This window comes from Aythya fuligula, chromosome 32 (assembly GCF_009819795.1).
Source record: "Aythya fuligula isolate bAytFul2 chromosome 32, bAytFul2.pri, whole genome shotgun sequence".
NCBI classification, from domain to species: Eukaryota; Metazoa; Chordata; class Aves; order Anseriformes; family Anatidae; genus Aythya; species Aythya fuligula.
In genome coordinates this window covers 560,767-575,355 of record NC_045590.1, presented here as the reverse complement: position 1 = coordinate 575,355, position 14,589 = coordinate 560,767, and positions in this window count along the sequence as shown.

Here is a 14,589-nt window from a genome sequence, read left to right as displayed (position 1 = left end):
ACACTTCCCTGAAAATGGCATGTAGCTTCAAAACAGAATGTAAGGAGATCACAAGCCTTTGCCTTAATCACTGAAACTGTATAGAGGTGACGACAGGATAAGAGGCATGCTTACACACAGAACTTGTCTTTGAGTAAAACTAGGACCACAAAATCCTCTTGTATGAGAATGGGGAGAAATTCTATTGGTCAAGACTGGCACATACACCATGTTAGTGCACACTTGGCAGTAGAAAAGCTGGAGCTAAACACCCTGAAATGAGCCTCTACTTCTTTCAAAGTGCAACACAGTTTCTTCTGGAGAAGAAATAATATTACATTCCAGAAGCAGTAAACAATGGCATTGCAGAGTTTCCAGGACGTTTCAAATAAATAAGAGAGATTCGGAAACAAATTTTGCATGTTATGCTTTTAGTTTCAGAACTGTTACCTGAGAAGGACAATTTTTTTAAAGAACTGCATTGAAGATCCAAGTAGTGGAATTCAGCAAGTTTTGTTCTCATTTCTTACCTTTGTACCGTTGTGCATGCAGCAGTTCTGTGGAAAACAAGAGAAGGATGCAAAGGGTGTTTTTCAGGAGACCAAGCGTCCAATGACTTATATAACAGCCTATGCTATTCTTAGAAGAGCATGTTCTACAACAGCGTGTCTCTTCTACAGGTCAGAAAGCTAATCAGAAGGCTATTTAACTTTCCATGGTAAAGAAGAAAAAATCAAGCGAGGAAAACAACTGTTTACGTACATCAGGCATAGATAATCAGGAAGTCCACAGTTTCTGTTAGTGGAGCCCTGCAGCACCAAAACAAAAAATGTGAAAACCGTCTACAAGTGGCTAAGGGCACTTCCTTGGCAAATCCAAAGCTAAAGAGCACCAGCCGGAACAGTGAGACCAAGGCACAGACAGGCGCCTGGAAAAGCCGTCCTCATGATCTCCAATGACCGTATTGCCACACAGAAAGCTTGTGGAGAAGCTGAAAGATACTTGGACTCTGGGCAGTACAACATCAAGAGCCAACATTGGAAGAACCCCACTATCCTCCAGGATGCTCACTATATCTCAGGGCAATGGCCCTGACTGGCACACATGGCCTGAAACATTGCTGCCTGTAAGGCTATGACAGCTTTCATGCCTTTGCTAACAGTTGAGGTGCTGAAGGACACAGCAGCTCTCCTTGGCCAGACCGTTGCACATCAGAAGCTGCAATAGCCCTAAAATAACGCCTCTACACATTCTTGCTGCCGCCCACTGCAAATTCAGCCTGGCAGTTCCCTACAGACCAGAGCTTGGCGTTCACTTTCCTCAGGGCTACTTGCTCTCCTGAGGTGCTGCTCTAAGCCTTGACTCAGAATCAAGATCATTGAGCTTTCACAAGGAAACCCACTAAACAACCGGGTCCCAAATGATATAAGACCATCACAGCATCTGCTCTGATTGCATGCTTGGACAAAAAATAGACCAGGATTGCTCCATCCCTGATACCTCCACCCTCCACTTAACTTTAGTGAAAGTTTTAATCTTTCCAATTACATGCAATCAGGGTCAATGAATATATTTTAAAAATTAAAGAAATAAAAAGTATCCATAAGTTAAACATCAAGATTATGGGAGCAAAGAGCTTCCTCCAAACAGGTGTCTCCAGTTTCTGACAGGAATTGCACTCCATCCAAAGGAAACAGGGCTGCTCAGTGGACCTGGCTCTCCAGCTCCAGCCACCACTTCTCAGGCTTCCCTCCAAATCCCTTTCCCTCACTCTTGCTTGTGTTCCAAAGACTCCTCCACACAGGAACTCTATACCATGTCCCAAAATACTACACATCAGCTGTTGTGCTTGGCCTTCAGGCAGACAGACACGCTTACCGTTCTCCTTCTTCAGGGAATCTGCAAGAAGAGAGTGAGAAGGGAAGACACAATGCTTAGTATCCTGTCCCAAAAAAGGTCTGGTGGAAGAGAATGGGAAGCCTTCAGCAAACCACACTCATCCTCCACCAGCACCTGCACCCAGCCACTGCTGCCCCATGCACAGAGGCATGGGAGCAGCACTCTGCACACACTCACTCGTCATGTCTGCATCTCCCTGCATCCTGCCTGGTGCCTGCAGCTCCTCTGCAAATACAAGTGAGGAGAAGGAAGAGAAATGAGGGCTGTGCCAGGCAGGACCTGCTGACGGCAGGGGGGACAAGGGATCCCTGTGTTCTGGGCTGTATAGCATCCAGATCTAATGTTGGGAGATCCCCACCCCACTGTCCTCTCTGCTGCTCCCCACATTCAACCTCCACCAACCCCTGTACAGAGGCAGAACTACCCTGGGCACTGAGGCATGGGTCCTGTGTCCCCACCAAAACCTCTCTACACTTTCCTTCTGGCTCACACCTGGACAGGATCCCAGCTGCTCTCTACTTCCCAGGGGACAGTGATCCACTTCCCTGGTTTTGCTTTCCCTCACAGTTTCATGCTTATAGTCTTCTCTCAGCCGTAATGCCACTGAGCTTTCACTATGGAACCCATTCTGAATCAGCATCCTTAACGTTATGAGAAAATCCCATCAGTCATGCCAAATGAACAGTGGGGAAAAAGAAAGCCCAGGTGCCCAGGAGAGGCCCAACCCTCGCACGGTCCTCATTCCACGATGGAGCTTGATTCCATGGGCATCTATAGACATTATATACTGAACACCCACACTTACCAATCTTCCTCTGGGTGTTCACTGAAATGAAAAATAAAATAATAAAATAAAATAAAATAAAATAAAATAAAATAAAATAAAATAAAATAAAATAAAAATAAAATAAAATAAAATAAAATAAAATAAAATAAAATAAAATAAAATAAAATAAAATAAAATAAAAAATAAAATAAAATAAAATAAAATAAAATAAAATAAAATAAACAGTTCTTTCAAGTTCCCTTCTTCCCAGGGAATAGTGTTCTCTTTCCTTGAGGTTCTTTTCTCACCAGTTGCCCTGCTTCACCAGTTAATTGGGCAATAGCTACAATCTAAATTCTGAAGTCAACATTTCTGTGATCTGCTTCTGCTGTCTCCTGTCAAAAATTCCTACCATCCCTGCTGAATGCATGCTGTGGTAGGAGAACAGCCTTGCCTTATAGGTGAGGACAACTCTTGTAGAATCACCTCTCCCATTCAGAGCTCTCCTTTTGTACATCAATTATAAGTCTTATATACTCAGACTTATCAGTCTGAGACTATCTATCTCATTCTCCCTGCTTTGGTCTGTGGTATCATACCCATAAGGACCATTTCTAGATAAGGACAGAATATCTTCTGTAAGGGGGAAAGGTCTCTGGGACCTGTAAATTTGTCTTGCTTATAGTACCACCGCGGTACACTGCCATTGTCGCCTGTGAGGAATAGACTTGACTGTTAACCTTTTAGAACGGACCAAGAAGAGACAGGTCTTATTTCAATGCCACAGCCTTACAGCACATTGTAACATAAAACATGCAGATTGTGACCTATGGTTTGTTTTTTTATCTTTCATCAGAAAAGGACACGTTGCTGACTGAGATGGTGTAATGAGGACAGAATCCACAAATGCACACAACGACTGATGGGGCACTCCTTATCCAAAGGAAGAGAAGCAGAGCTGAGTCCTGACACTGTACTTTTAGCACTTTCTCTGAGACTTTCAGCCTCCTGTGCTAATTCCCTCTGTGAATTGTGGGTGCCTTGAATTGGAGGACCATGATGATGGGAATGACAAACTCCCAACCGACCCTGAACATGTGCGGGATTTGCTGCTCTGCCTGGATCCATACAAGTCCATGGGTCCAGATGGGATTCATCCCAGGGTGCTTAAAGAGCTGGCTGATGTCATCGCGGGATCTCTCTCAATAATTTTTTTCAACATTCTTGGGAAACTGGAGAGGTCCCAGTGGACTGGAAGCTGGCAAATGTTATGCCAATTTTCAAGAAGGGTAAGAAAGAAGACCCTAGCAATTACAGGCCTGTCAGTCTCACGACAGTGCCAGGTAAAATTATGGAGAAGATGATTCTTGAAGTTACTGAGGTGCACCTGGGGGACAATGCGGTCATTGGTCCCAGCCAACATGGGTTCCTGAGGGGTAGGTCCTCCCTAACAAATCTGATTTCCTTTTATGATAAGATCACCCATCTAGTTGATCAAGGGAAACCAGCTGATGTGATCTTTTTGGACGTCAGCAAGGCTTTTGACACGGTTTCCCATAGGATCCTACTGGATAAAATGTCCAGCATACAGCTAAAATAAACACCATACGATAGGTGAGCAATTGGCTGACGGGCAGGGCTCAAAGGGTTGTGGTTAATGGGGCCACTTCTGGCTGGTGGATGGTCACTAGTGGGGTCCCTCAAGGCTCCATTTTAGGGCCAATCCTCTTCAACATTTTTATAAATGATTTGGATGCAGGACTAGAAGGTGTTATGAGCAAATTTGTTGATGACATCAAACTTGGAGGAGTTGTGGACTTGGATGAAGGTGGAAAGGCCTTGCAGAGAGACCTGGACAGATTGGATGGCTGGGTGATCATCAACTGCATGAAGTTTAACAAAAGCAAGTGCCGGGTCCTGCACCTGGGATGGAACAACCCTGGCTTTACATAGAGACTGGACTACAAGACACTGGAGAGCAGCCCCGCAGAGAGGGATCTGGGGGTTGTGGTTGACAGCAAGTTGAATATGAGCCAGCAGTGTGCCCTGGCAAACAGGAGGGCCAACTGTATCCTGGGGTGCATCAAGCACAGCATTGCTAGTTGGTCGAGGGAGGTGATTGTCCCACTCTACTCTGCACTGATGCGGCCTCACCTCGAGTACTGTGTGCAGTTCCAGGCACCACAGAACAAAAACGATGTAAAATTATAGAGAGTGTCCAGAGGAGAGCAACAAAAATGATGAAGGGCCTACAGGGGAAGATGGCTGAGGAGCTGCTGAGGATGTTGGTCTATTCAGCCTGGAGAAGAGGAGGCTGAGGGGGGACCTACTTGTGATCTACAACTTCCTCGCAAGGGGGATTGGAGAGGCAGGTGACTTATTCTCTGTAAACACCAGTGATAGGACCCACAGGAATGGTGTTATGCTGAAGCAGGGGAAGATAAGGCTGGACATCAGGAAGAGGTTCTTCACTGAGAGGGTGGTTGCACTCTGGAACAGGCTCTCCAGTGAAGTAGTCACTTCACCAAACCTGTCTGAATTTAAAAAGCGATTGGACTTTGCACTTAGACACATGGTCTATACATTTGGGTAGACCTGTGCGGTGCCAGGAGCTGGATTTGATGATTCTTATGGGTCCCTTCCAAATCAGGATACTCTATGAGTCTATGTTTCCCTCACATTTGCCTGTATGAATTGAGTGCCAGAGGAATACAGAAAACACAGATACCCTATGATCCTGCCTGATAGGTCTTCCAGGTAAAATGGAGACTAGGAATTGCCCTACTCCATCTCTCTCCAGGCAGGTTTGATGGGCTGTGAGAGAAAAGAATATGTTGATGAGGAAGATGAGTAAGTGAAAGGGAGAAACAGTAGTGGGCTGTTAAGGTCAATGTTCCTAGAGCCCCAACAGAGACCTTCACCAAAGATACAGATCACTGAGAGCTCAACAAACACACTCCCTTCAAAAAAGTGGGAGAGAAGAAAGACCTTTACAACCTGCAGACACCTTATCGGCATTGAAACTGTTTCAGTGGTGAGGGACACATGGAAAGAGCCTCCCCCAAAGAAAGAGACATATTTCTTGATCACATTTTAGGAGAAAGTGAGGGCTTTCTCACTGGATGATGTCATTGGCCATTTGCTGAGGCGATCGGCTCCGGGGCAGACGTGTTCTGCAGCGGAGCAGGGGACCGAGGCAGGCAGGGATTTTTGTCCGGCATCGAGGCCACTCAGGGGAGCCGCCGGGACCCGGCAGTCCTCGCGAGGGAGGCTGACAAGGCGCGGGCGGAGCCAGCAGCGCCCCCTCCCAGGCTGTTTAAAAGTTGCCCCTAGGGAGCGCGAGCGACCAGGAGCACAGCGAACAGGACGGGCAAACAGGACGCGGCGCGTCGAAGGGCGTGGTGCGGCAGTTTGCGCAGCAGTTCGCGCGGGCAGGGCGAGCGGGGGGCCCTCTGTTGCAGCTGCCTCTCCCTTCGGTGCTTGTAACCTGCTTGCGTAGAACCTGACCATGGTATCAACCAGGCAGAAAAACGTGGCCTCCGCATCTCGTGCGGCATCTCCAGCCACGGTCACCAGTGTGGCTACTCAGACGGAGGGCTTGGGGAAACACGCAGCCGTCCAGGTCCTGGGCTGCAGAGTGTGCCCCAGCCTTCTGTCGGTCTCCGACAGCAGTGGTGGGTATGCCTGTGGGAGGTGTGCCCAGGTTGAAGAACTGCTCAGCCAGGTAGCGGAGCTTCGGGAGGAGGTGAACAGGCTCAGGAGCATCAGGGAATCAGAGAGGGAAACTGACTGGTGGAGGTGTACTCTACCCTCTCTGAGGCAGGCTCACGAGCCTGCCACACCACAGGCGTCTCCTGTTATGCAGAAGACGGAGGTTCCCTCCTCCTGCCAGGCAGCTGGAGGAGACCTAGATCAAAGGGGGGGAATGGAGGCAGGTGCCTATTCAGGGTGGTAGGCAAGCCCTCTCTCTGCCCACCTCACCTTCTCATCTACCCTTAAATAATCGATATGAAGGACTAGAACAAGACAATCTAAATGACAAAGTAGATAAAAACCCGTCCCAGTTGGAGGGGGCGCCTAAGACAAGGCGACCTACACATCACATTGCCACATCATCCTTCAAAAAAGAAAGAAGGGCTATTGTTATGGGGGGCTCCCTCCTGAAAGGGACAGAGGGACCGATATGCCGACCGGACCCAACCCGCAGAGAAGTCTGTTGCCTCCCTGGGGCTCAGGTGAGAGACTTTGCCAAGAAAGTCAAGCGCCTGGTACGGCCCACTGACTACTACCTGCTACTGGTCTTTCAGGCTGGTAGCGATGAAGTAGCAACGAGAAGTCCGAAGGCGATCAAAAGAGACTTTAGGGATTTGGGACGACTACTTAGAGGATCAGGGGCGCAGGTTGTGTTTACCTCTGTCCTTCCAATAGGGGGGATCGAAGCTGAAAGGCGTGCTGTTCACATAAACTTGTGGCTTCAAGACTGGTGTGACCAGCAGAATTTTGGGTTCTTTGATCACGGGAAGGTCTATGCTACACCGGGCCTGATGGCACCGGATGGGATGCGCCTCTCTGGGAGAGGGGTAAGGATCTTTGGTCAGGAGTTGGCAGGGCTGATAGATAGGGCTTTAAACTAGAGTCGAAGGGGGAAGGGGCTAAAACCAGGCACGCCGGTGAAGACCTAAGGGATGGTACGCTAGAATCAGAGGGGCTGTGTGCCAGTGGGGTCCTTCGGTCAGATCCATAAGGTGCTGAGTGTAAGGAGACGCACTTGAAGTGCTTCTACACGAACGCACGCAGTATGAGGAATAAAATGGATGAGCTAGAAGTCCTGGCCCAGTCCCGCAACTACGACATCATCGGCATAAGCGAAACCTGGTGGGATGAGTCCTGTGACTGGGGTGTTGCGATAGATGGTTACAGGCTCTTCAGGAGGGACAGGCAGGGTAGGCGAGGTGGTGGGGTGGCGATGTATGTGAAGCAGGGGCTGGATTGCGTGGAACTTCAGGTCGGCAATGGCAAAGTTGAGAGCCTCTGGGTAAGGATCAAGGGACGAACGAATAAAGGGGATGTCGTTGTGGGATTCTATTACAGACCGCCTGGCCAGGATGATAGCGCCGATAAATTATTCTTTACAGAACTAAGAGAGGCCTCGAGATTAACTCCCCTTGTCCTTATGGGGGACTTCAACTTGCCAGACGTTAACTGGGAGTGCCACACGGCTGACACGAGCAAGTCCAGGAGGTTCATGAAGCACCTAGATGATAACTTCCTGATGCAGGTGCTAACGGAGCCAACTAGGAAAGGTGCCCTCCTAGACCTGTTGCTAGAAAACAGAGAGGGTCTGGTGGGAGATGCGGTGATTGGTGGCCGCCTCGGTCATAGCGACCATGAAGTGGTTGAGTTCAAAATTTATGGTGACAGAAGGAAAAGTGCCACCAAAACCTCATCCCTAGATATGGGGAAAGCGGACTTCAGGCTGCTCAGGGAACTAGTCAGCAAGGTCCCCTGGGAAACTGCTCTTGAAGGCCTCGATGTCCACCAGTGCTGGTCATTCTTTAAGCGATGCCTCCTAGAAGCACAAGATCAGGCAATTCCTAAATATCGCAAGTCAGGCAGGCGGGGCAGGAGGCCGGCGTGGCTGACCAGGAACATTCTAATGGAGATTAGGCAGAAACAGAGAGTGTTTCGCTACTGGAAGGAGGGCCAGGTGTCATGGAAAGAATACAGGGATGCTGTTTGTGTTTGTAGGGAGAAAGTTCGTGTGGTCAAAGCACAGCTAGAGTTGAAGCTGGCTGTGTCTGTGAGAGAAAATAAAAAGGTTTTTTTTAGATATGTGAATGGAAAAAGGAGAACTAAAGAATATATAGGGCCGCTCCTTGATAGGGAAGGTCTCCTCACAGACAATGACATAGGCAAAGCAGAGACGCTTAACGCCTTCTTTGTCTCTGTCTTCAATGCCGATGATGGGCTTCGGGACCCAGGGTGCCCTGAGCTGGAGGACCGGGACGGTGGGGATGACAAACTCCCAACTGACCCTGAACGTGTGCAGGATTTGCTACTCCACCTGGATCCCTACAAGTCCATGGGTCCGGATGGGATTCATCCCCGGGTGCTGAAAGAGCTGGCGGACGTCATCACGGAACCTCTCTCAATTATTTTTCAATGATCCTGGGAATTTGGAGAGGTCCCGGTAGACTGGAAGCTGGCAAATGTTGTGCCGACTTTCAAGAAGGGTCAGAAAGAAGACCCTAGCAATTACAGGCCTGTCAGTCTCACGTCAGTGCCTGGTAAAATTATGGAGAAGATGGTTCTCGAACTTATTGAGGCGCACCTGGGGGACAAAGCAGTCATTGGTCCCAGCCAGCATGGGTTTGTGAAGGGTAGGTCCTGCCTAACTAACCTGATTTCCTTTTATGATAAGATCACCCGTATGGTGGACCAAGGGAAACCAGCTGATGTGATTTTTTTGGACTTCAGCAAGGCTTTTGACATGGTTTCCCATAGGATCCTACTGGACAAAATGTCCACCATACAGCTAAATAAAAACATCATACGATGGGTGAGCAATTGGCTAACGGGCAGGGCCCAAAGGGTTATGGTAAATGGGGCTGTGTCAGGCTGGCGGGCGGTCACCAGTGGGGTCCCTCAAGGCTCCATTTTAGGGCCGGTACTTTTCAATATTTTTATAAACGATCTGGATGTAGGAATAGAGGGTATTTTGAGCAAGTTTGCTGATGACACCAAACTTGGAGGAGTTGTGGACTCGAATGAGGGTGGAAAGGCCTTGCAGAGGGATCTGGATAGGTTGGAGAGCTGGGCGATCACCAACCGCATGAAGTTCAATAAGAGCAAGTGCCGGGTCCTGCACCTGGGACGGGGAAACCCTGGCTGCACGTACAGACTGGGCGATGAGACGCTGGAGAGCAGCCTAGAAGAGAGGGATCTGGGGGTCGTGGTAGACAGCAAGTTGAATATGAGCCAGCAATGTGCCCTGGCAGCCAGGAGGGCCAACCGTGTCCTGGGGTGCATCAAGCACGGCATCGCTAGTAGGTCAAGGGAGGTGATTGTGCCGCTCTACTCTGCGCTGGTGCGGCCTCACCTCGAGTACTGTGTGCAGTTCTGGGCACCACAGTATAAAAAGGACATGAAACTGTTGGAAAGTGTCCAGAGGAGGGCTACGAAGATGGTGAAAGGCCTTGAGGGGAAGACGTACGAAGAACGGCTGAGGTCACTGGGCCTGTTCAGCCTGGAGAAGAGGAGGCTGAGGGGAGACCTCATCACAGTCTACAACTTCCTCATAAGGGGGTGTCGAGAGGCAGGAGACCTTTTCTCCATTAACACTAGTGACAGGACCCGCGGGAACGGGGTTAAGCTGAGGCAGGGGAAATTTAGGCTGGATGTCAGGAGGGGGTTCTTCACAGAGAGGGTGGTTGCACACTGGAACAGGCTCCCCAGGGAAGTGGTCACTGCACCGAGCCTGTCTGAATTTAAGAAGAGATTGGACTGTGCACTTAGTCACATGGTCTGAACTTTTGGGTAGACCTGTGCGGTGTCAAGAGTTGGACTTGATGATCCTTAAGGGTCCCTTCCAACTCAGGATATTCTATGATTCTATGATTCTATGATTCTATGTCTCTAAAGGATAATGTTGGCTTTTAGGGAGTCTGCCTGCTTGCAAATTACTGTGCTCACCTTGTTCACTGTCTACCTTCAGCAGGTTCTCCGCAGACCACAACCTCTTTGCTGCCTCCAAATCATTGCTTATTTTGCCCTGCATCTCTGCTCTGAGGATCCCAAGGTCTTGCTTTCTAGATGCCTCCACGTTCTGCAAAGATGTCATCAGAGATTGTATTTTTTCAGAGATGGCCTGGAAGGAAGCCTGGTTGTTGGCCACTTCCTCCGGAGGTGGGGCTGCGTGCTGTAAGACTTCCAGTTGGCTCTGCAAGTCAGCTGGTTTCGCACTCTTATTTCTCTCCGACTCTCCCTGTGCCGTCATGTTTATCTCCACGGTCCTTCCTGCAAAGAAAGAGAGGAGCCACTGGGAAACCGACATTCATTCCAGGGAACTGGGCCATTGTCTTTAAAAAGGTGGAAGTATTTCATCTTGGAATAGTCAGAGAAATGTCAAGAGATTTTTTTTTCCATGCAAGGGATCCTAACTGTGTTGGGGAGTGGGAATCCATACAAGGTCTGACACATTACTTCTTATCCACTGCCCACCAATTAGAAGCAGTGAATGACTTCTGTATTTTGCTTTGATTGTTCTTGCAGCATAGGTCTTGCTTATTAAATTGTTTTTGTCTCAGCTCACATTCTTTCTCACTAGTACCTTTCCACTTTTCTACCCTATACTTTCAGAGGAACATCAGGGAGCAGATGTGTAGTTTTTAGCAGCCCACCAGGTTTAAACCACAGCACGAAGGCTAGATTTTATATTTTAAACCTCCACATTCTTTCTCAAACCTCACACATTCGTCCTCTCTGACAATGCCTCCCACCACCTGCTAGGCCAGAAGGAGTAGCATGTTTACAAACACAGCCAGGTGGGGGACTGAGGATGCCCGAGAACCCTGTGCCAAACGAGCTAAAACAATTCATATTGGAGAGGGGAGACTTCATCTGCCCCAAAGCCTGGCCAAAGACTTTAAAATCTCTGGAGAACCTTTTATGAGGATGCCACTTTCTGAGAGAGCTTCCCTTGTTTGACACCTTCCTGGCACCATAGTATAAACTTTGGAGAAACACTGGAGGCTCCAATGAAAGACGGGAACCCAGAAGACAGAGAAAAAGATCCAGCACAGCCTTTCTAATACATCCCAAGACAAGTGCACTGCTCCCAACCTCTCTGCCTCCATTTGCCTCCAGACAGCATCCATGAAGACAAGATCTCACCTGCATGGGGAGTCATGTTCTTTCCACCAGGGACTGTAAGATGAGGAGCTCCAGAGATAGCAACTGCAAGAGAGGATAGGGTGAAGAATGTTCATTGCTTCCCTGGGCAGAGGAAGGCCTTGTGACTTGCCCTACTTGTCACAGGGAAGTCTCACAAAAGGGTGAGACACTCATCTTTACCCTACAACAATGGAGGGAAATCTCACAATGACCCGTTCCTAACCCCCCACCCCACCCCCCAGCATCTTCCTCTGAGCCCATTTTTTGAAAGCTTTCCACTCCCCACCACAGCAATACACTCTGCTGGAATAGGATGTGCCTAAAATCATTGAGGTGTGCCCCTAGGATCAAATCCATCCCTTCACAAAGTCTCAGTGGACTCAGTCTCAGTCTGCTGTGGACTGGAAGAGCTTCTGTGGTAAACTAGCTCAGAGGAGTAGATTCCAGAGGAGCTCACTTCTGTCCACAGTGATACAACCCACCTTAGATGTTCCCCAGGAATACCACAGTAAAGAAGAGTGGGATCCTGCATACTTACGTAAATGTCGATAATACTCTATTAGCTCTTGGACACTGCGGATTTTGCTCCCAAGTTCTTAGCATAATGTTCATATGAAAAGAGATAAAAGAGGAAATTAAGAAAAGACCTTTCCCAAAAGAAGAACAAGAAATTATTGGCACAGCTTTTGGGGAAGAACATATCATGTTGGCAGGAAATGTGGGCCTGATAGCAATGACATGAGTTTGGACCAATTTATCCTACCATGCAGCCCCATTCATATACTCAGGGCTGTAAGGCTCTCTCAGCTGCCCCAGAGATGAAGTGCAGCGGCCCATGGTCTTTGCTGGAAAGGCTTCAGAGGGCTCATGCTGCTCGATCGTGGTGCAGGTTCAGGGGCAGCTGCCATTGCTGGTGCAGCTGTTGTCACTCGCCACCTCCAAGGCCTGTATCCCCTCGGGGAATCCTTGTGGGCAATTAGAAAGACTCACCCTCTATTGCTCAGAGCTCCTCTGCACAGTCACCGTGCACACCAGAGAAGAAGAAAACAAGACACGTCAAGACCCATGAGTTAGAAGGCAGTGTCTTCTGGGACTGTCCACCTCAATGTGGCACAGCAGATGCCTCTGAGGGAGGTCTTGGGTCACGCCCCTTCCAACTACCCCTAGCATCCCTCTGACTCTGGCAGGGATCATTGTCACCAGCCCAATCCTTGCACCTCAACAAATCAGGCAGGGCTGCTTGGTGATCCAGCCTCTCCACCTCCAGCCACCACTTTTCAGACTTCCCGCCACATCCCCTTCCCTCACTGTCGCTCCTGCTCCAAAGCCTTCCGCCACCAACGAAACCACCAACAACACTATACCACTGCCCCAAAACCTCCGCAACATATGGTGTGCTCGTCCTGCAGACAGATGCCCACACTCAGCATACTCTTTCTTTGGGGACTCTCTAAGTAGACGGTTGGAAGGGAGGACACATTGCTAAGCCCCCCATCCCACAGAAGATGGATATACTCAGACTTATCAATCCACCTAATGCATCCCAATCCACCCTATTTTCTATCAGAAATAGTGTGGCCAACAGGACTAGGGAAGAGATTGTCCCTCTGATGAGGAAGCAACTTGAATCCTGTGTTCAGTTTTGGGCCCCTCACCACAAGAAAGGGGGGTTTATAGTGTCAGGGGGTTCATGCTGCTTTTTATTTTGAGGACATACTGCAGAGGAGATCACAGGAAGGTTTCCCTGTGGAGCAGCTTTTGCTTTCAGGCAGTTGAAGGCCTGCCTGGGGATGGCTCTGCTCACCTGTCTTGTTCTCCATTTCTTCCACAATCTTCACAAAACGTGGAATCTCCATAACCTTCTGCATCGACTCAGGGAGGCTTCTTCTTGCCCCTTTCATTTCTGTGAAGAAACAACAATTGCTGAGATGCTGATAACACACCCAAGAGGTTGAGACCACCTCTCTGCAAGGACAATGTCCAAAGGCTCTGAAATCTTATGCTTCCCAGGCAATTCCCACTTTGGTATCTTTTGTGCGTGTGTGGTTGCCATATTTTTGCTTGTTTCAGCTGGAGCAACAGTATGAGCCACGGGCAGGTAATGAATGCCCATCCTTTTCCCTTAGCTTTTCCTCTCCTTTGCGCAAAAGGCTTTTCCCCCTAGAAATACCGTACTGAGCTGGAGGATGGTCCAAGTGCGATCTGGGTGTTTTTAAGCACGCGCTTCTTTGTGTGCCACCTGAATGCTTCCCCTTCCCAGAACAAGCTCTTTGAGACAGAGGCGTTCTCAACAGTAACCTGTGCTCAAAGGCATGTCCAGTGTCTGTTCTGATGGAAGCTGATCTCTTCTGATTTGATAATCAGCTGAATGACATGGTGGACATTCCAGCTGAGCTCCACTCTCACACCTTGCTGCTCCTCAGGAAATCATTACTCTGGTTAGTTCCTTGCCTTATCCACAAGGACGTCGCTCTCGTCTGCAGCTGATGGCCCTCATTAAAATTCAGAGGAAACCCATTCCTCACAAACCAAAGCCACGTCCACAGAGGGGGCCCCAGCTCTGCTGATTTCCAAGCCTTTGTCCAGGGAAGAACTTTCTTTGCAAGCACTCCCCCCTGGAAGGAGCAGAGGAAAGAGAAGATCTTGCCTTACAGCATAGGTAAGAGGGCATTCCACACAGTGCAGGCTGTCCTGCTCTGTGCTGGGAAATTGCACTGCACACTGGCAGCCTGGGGTCCAGCTTATTTGCATGGGGATAGCTGATATGACAAAGCACTTGCTGGAGGTCCTTGGAAGTCAGAATTTCTGGAGCGGTAAGCTTCTGTCGTTTCCCTGCTGTGGGCCCTTCAGGCAGCCCTCCACACACTGTTCTTCCAGGACAGATTTTCTTTGTGGGTAGTTCGGGTCAGCCTTTGCCCTCCCCTGCAAGGCTGCCCACGTTTTCTCTGGGATAGTGTTAATGTTCATTATTGGAGCTAGTAGGGTGCTGAGTTTTGGACTGAGGATGAGAAAGGAGTTTGGGCTTTACCTGTTCAACCGACGTTATCTCAAAC